Genomic DNA, 6256 nt, shown 5'->3' on the forward strand with positions numbered 1-6256 from the left:
AAGGGTTAAACCTCTCCTTCACCTATCTCTATGGCATGCATCCAGTGGTTCCAACTCATACTTACTTCTTTTGGGTGAGATGTCATCTTAATAGGACATTTCTCCTCAAAGAATTTTGAGCAGGAACCCTAAAATAGACTCCCATTTTCTTCTCACCGCCCGACCACACCCTCTCATACCCTTGACTAGTGGCCCACCTCCCATGTATTGGCCGGGTACAAGTAGGTGGTGCCTAGGCCCTGTGTGTATGCTCCACTTGCATTTGAATTCATTACTTTTCTAGCCTTCACGCCTTTGCTATTGTCTCCATGTTTGTCTAATTCTGCTGTACATTCTAGTAAGCATTTAACTCTTGTGGTGTGAAAGGCATATAGGCCTTTGGGTTCAAGTTTTCTGCCTTCCATCTCTTCTTTGGACTGGGTATTGCTTGGGTGTAGACCCTCTCCTTCCTGCCCAGCCCAACTTCCTTCCTGTGTTCGTGGGCCTCTTGGCTAGGGATCCTGCCATGATGCTGCATTGTTCCTGCCATATCATTACCTCTCTTTTATTCCTTTGTTACCCATGGGCTTTTGTGTTGATGCTCTTGCCAGTTCATTCTCTACACCTTTACCTCTTTTGGGCTTTTCTAGCCAACATTCCTGTCGTGCCAGCCCACTTTCTGCATCCTTACCTCTTTTGGGCTTTATTGGCTAACATTTCTGCTGTGCCAGCCTATTTCCCATATCCTTACCTCTTTTGGGCTTTATTGGCTAACATTCCTGCTATGCCAACCCATTTCATTCCTTGAGCTTCCTCGGCCCATTTGCTTATTTATTTTTTTTTTTTTACCTCTATTACTTTCATGGGCTTTTGCTAAATCATTTGGGCTTCCTTGGCCCAATTACCACATCTTTACCTCTCATACTTTTCGGGCTTATTGGCTTTTAAGCCAACTCAATGAATTTACTAATTCATTTCTTGGGCTTCCCCGACCCATTCACCTTCTCTTTACCTCTTATTGTTCCCATGGGTTTACTATTTCATTCCTTGGGCTTCTTGGCCCACTTGCTTCTTCTTTACCACTCATTATTCTTGTGGGCTTGCTTGCCATTTTGGCTTGCTGGACTTTACTTTACTATTTTCTCTTCCCATTTTCTTAATATTGTTGGGCTTCTTCTACCATTGGGCCTTTTGTTAAAAGTGGGCATCAACAACAACAACTTAGCAAAGAAGTGTTAAAAGTTAAGCACCATCTTGATAAGCTTAACTACATACGATTAGAAACAATTTTGATTTGTCTTATTAATTTGTGGTCAATTTAAATTGATGACTTGTCATAATCTCATTGGTTCAAGGCTAATATTAAAGGTAATGTTGCACATAATTGATCATTCCAATAATCAAACATTAATAATTCCTTGGTTTAGTTTTAATTGATTGTGTTTATTATTGATTTGTTGAAATTAAGGATGATTAATTTCGTGCTAGGCGTTAATTAGGTGAAAGCGGGAAAAAAAATTGGAATAATTAATTGCAAATCTAAGCTAGAAAAGTAAACTTTTGGGCTATCACTAGGTCCAAGTGTCGATTGCCAATGTGCCAAAATTAGAGATGACGTCAAATTAAGTGGTGGTTGATCTCAATGTGTTTAGTGTGCCCATGGGAAACATCATTATAGGCAAATCATTATAGGCAACTAGCTAGTTGATACTCCGCGCGATGTGCGGTGCCTTTTGAAAAATTTTGTAAGAAATTATCATATGACCTATTGGGTTCATCAATACTACTATTGTTAGTCATGGCTAATCTATGAAATATGAACTACTTTATCAATAATTATAAAATTTAAATAGAGAAAGGACTACACAAAGAATTAAATTTAGGCACATAGATTCTGGATGATTTCAAATTCAAATTAAATCTAAATACATTTCTCAAATATTAGCGGTTGCAAGGAAAAAAACATTATTAAAATTTGGTTATTCTAGTTACACTATATGAATGAAAGTTGGAAGATAAGATAAAGACTGATAGTAATATTGGTGATATAATGCTATACACTATAATCTTTCTATATATGATTGTAGCTATTTTTCCCAAAAAAACAAAAATAAAAAAGAATTTTGGTTTATTACTGAAATTAAAATATCATCCCAAAGAAAAAAAAAATAACGATGAGCAACAAAATTAGAAGAAAAGAAAAGAAAAGAAAAGGATGCAATGCAAGATTAATGGCTTCATTTTTTTGCATAAAACTACCCTAAATATCTATTAAAGCCTTTATTTTTTTCTTTAAAAGGAGTTTTATTGTGTAAGCATTGCCATTATAGCAATATAACCCATTACCAACCAACATTTTTATAATAAATAAATACATCAAAATTTCCTCTATCTCTACACAATTTGAAATCCAACCCATTACCCAACATTTTTAAAATAAATAAATACATAAAAATTTCCTTTTCTCTCTACACAATTCAATTTAGCTAACAAAGCATACAACAGGTCAAAATTGAAAACTTTAACTTTAGATTAATAACTGATGATCCTAGAAAATCAGTGGGTTGAAAATCTTCGGGCTTCGACAATCTTGAAGGTTAAGTCCTGAAAAACCAAATTTAATCAGAGAAAAGACCGGTGGAGGCCGGTCTATGGTCCTCCGATGATGAAGTTAGTATGGCTGGAATAGAGAGAAAAATATTTCTAAGACTTTCTTCTTCTTCTGTAAAAGAAATCCGAATCCCTTACCTCTACATAGAGAAGCATTTATATAGTGCACATGGAATAGTTATTTGCTCTGATAACTGTTCCTATTGTCGAGGAATTCACCAAAGTCGGAGGTAACTTCCATAACTTCCATGGAAGTTACTTTATCTGGACCGGTGCTTTATCATGAACAAAGGAGGTTTCGGTTCATAGGTAAGATCCAAGTTTAAGTTCAAAATATTTGGCTCGTCCGTCCTTAATTAAGGACGGACGTGCCTTGGCCTAAACTATGCTTGCCTCGTCCGTCCCTAATTTATGACAGACGAGGCTTGATGGGTACGGACGAGGTAATTTTGTTGCGCCCTTCCTTCGTTCTTTTTCCTAGGATGAACCATATGGACAATTTTGGAGGTCACATTTTATAGCATCATCAGTTGCCCCCTTGTCCATGGGTCGTCCAAAGAGATGTAAGACGTGTGTTGGGTTGTAGATTGGTGTGCCACGTGTCATGAATTCATTGGTGAAAAAATCTCGTCGATTGATCTAACTGAGGAGTATGCCACGTGTCTCTTGCTGATTTGGTTACGTCGCTTCAGATGCCTGAGTTTGTTCCCTATAAATAGTGGAATACCTCCGGTACCCTCTTCATTTCTAAAATTCCTCCCCTTGTCCTTCCTCGTCCTAGATACTCGTCTAGAAGCTTCTCGCGTCTATAGCTTTCCTTCGTCCTAGATATAGGTATTTCTCTTTTTCTCGTCCTTAGTTTTCCTGTTAAGATGGTTGACATTGTACTTTCATCGTCTAGCGATAGTGTAGATAAGGCTATAGATGAGTATAATGATGAGAGTAGCTATGACAGTCCTAGTAGCAATAGTGATAGTAGTGGGGGAAATACCACGGACGAAGAGTATGTCTCTGGTGTCCCTGGGCTTCCTATAGAGGTTATACAGGAACAGCTTAGGAAGGCCTCATGGTCTCAAGCTGGTATCTCATCCACTGCCCCTCGTTCTGGTCCTTTGGACGAGGAGGAGGTCACTGTTTATAGTTGTGCAATAGATATCCCTTCTAGGACGGACGAGCAGAGACTAAAAAACCTTAGGGAGTGGTACCAAATCCCAGACGAGTTTAACCCTAGGTTGGCTGTCCGAGGAGAATGGTGTTGCAACCCTCACTTTGGGATTGGCGTCTATGAGGGTTACCTCTTGGGGGGTTTAAGATTCCCTTTAAACGCCTTTACTAGGGAGTTATTGATTAGGTTAGGTTTAGGAATATGCCAATTCAACCCAAATGCATGGAGACTAATCATCTCAATGCAAATTTTATGGGGTGAAGTATTTGGAAAGGACCGTCCTCTTACTGTGGACGAGTTCCTTTATTGTTACAAACCTTCAGAGATACATCAATCCCCTGGCTTCCATCAATTCACAGCCAGGGGTAAAGATTGTAGGATCTGCTTTTTTTTTTTTTTTTGTTATTTCTGATTCTTTATCTCCTCTTTCCTTTTCTCAATGCTTACCTATCTAGTAATGTTGTGACTCTCTCTTAGTGGTAACTATTGTCGTGATGATGATCCCACTGTGCACAGCAAGGGTCCTTTATATACTGCCTACCGTGACTAGCTTTTACCATTTTAGCCTTTAACTACCTTTGTCTGGTCTGGGTGTTCTTGCCGACCACCACTAGTTTGTCAGCTGTCCAGCCACCACCACTTACCTATGCTGGTTGCGCCACTCAACATCACCAGTCAAAGAAGATTATTTTGTTTGCTTGCTCACCGTGGTATTCTTATCCACCAGCATGGGTGTTCTCTCTCTACTCCTCATAGCATGCACCTAGTGGTTCCAACTCATCCTTACTTCTTTTAGGTGGTAAGTCATCCCAATAGGACATTACCCTAAAAGAATTTGAGCAGGAACCCCAGAATAAGCTTTCCCTTCTCCCTACCGCCAAACCATACCCTCTCTTACCTCTGGCCCATGACCCACCACTCCTATATTGGCTGGGTACAGGCTGGTAGTGTCTGGGCTTTGTGCGTGCTCCACTACTATGTGCGTCCAAAGCTTGTTCACTGCTCATGCGTTTGCCATGGTTTAGAGGCTTGTTTGTGCATTTTGCCACTCATCCTTGACCTCTTATGGCGTGAACTATTTTCTGATTTCTCATTCTTTATGGCTTAATCCCTTAGGGGTTAGGCTTTGCTTGATTGTGGGCTTTTCTTCATTCAACCTACTCTTTTGCTCCTTACGTAGTCTTGCTACCATTCCTGTCGTACCACTCTGCCATTCCTGCTGTAATGTTATTTGACCCGTCCTTGCTGGGCCTTTTTCATTGGATTAATACTTATGTTACTTTGGACTTTTTTTTCCCATTACACTGCTTGTGGGCTCCTTTGTCCCATTTCCTCCTCCTTGGGCATCCTTGGCTCATTTACTTTCCTTGGGCATCTTCGGCCCATTTTCTAATTCTACATTCCCATGGGCTTTTACTAACTCTCTTGGACTTCCCTAGCCCAATTACAATATCCTTCATCTTTGAGGCTCATGGGTTTTCCATCAACCCCTTATTTTCTCACTTCATTACTTCGGGCTTGTTGTGGCCCATTCTCACTTTTCTACATCACATAATACCCATAAGTTTACTATATCTTTCTTTGGGCTCCTTTTATGCCCATTTTCTTCTCTCAAGGCCCATTTACTTATTTTATGGGTCTATAATTCATTATTCCTGCCATTCGGGTTTAATGGTTCTTCTAACCATCTCCTAACTCTTCTCTGCCCATATTGTTGGGCTTCTTTATGCTATTGGGCCTCAAAATGAGCATCAACAAAAAAAAATTTCTCTTTTTCTAAGTGGAATTATTAATTTTTTTTTTCACTATTTGGGCATGGAACCCACTTATTCATAATGTCAAAATAACCAACAACCTATAGAGTCATAAAATAAAGGCAAAAATGCACTTTTAGTCCCTACATTTTGGGCCAAGATTGGCAACGATTGGATCAAACCAATCCAACTCACCAACAACTCAACACACGTTTGTCCCAAGTAAACTTCTCAAACTCACAATACGTTGGTCCCAGGTAGCATAATATTTTCCAATTGAGAAATGCAGAATTTGAGGCAAAAAATACCCACCATGTATTCATTTTGCATCCAAAATTTACAACTTGATACCATAGTTTTCAAAGATACATAATTTTGCCATTGTGTAAAAAAAAGTTAATATGTTGTAGTGTAAAAAAAAATGTATTATTTTAATTTAGTGTATTGCAAAATGAAAAATGTGATGTAGAGCATATTGTAAGATTGAAACATAAAATAAATAAAAACTAAGGGTCCATTTGGATAGCACTTATTGTTGCTGAAAGTTGATAAAAACTGATTGTTGCTAAAAACACTGTAGCAAAATAATTTTTAAATGTCTAAATAGTGTTGTGGGACCCACTTTTAATATTAAATAGTGCGTGAACAGTGCACGCACAGTATACGCATAGTGAATTTTGTCCCCCAAAGTCAAAAAAGCCGGCCAAAAAAAAAAAAAAAAAAAAAAGGGAAAAAACGCAAAAAGAGA

This window comes from Quercus suber, unplaced genomic scaffold (assembly GCF_002906115.3).
Source record: "Quercus suber isolate HL8 unplaced genomic scaffold, Cork oak 2.0 scaffold_20, whole genome shotgun sequence".
Classification (NCBI taxonomy): domain Eukaryota; kingdom Viridiplantae; phylum Streptophyta; class Magnoliopsida; order Fagales; family Fagaceae; genus Quercus; species Quercus suber.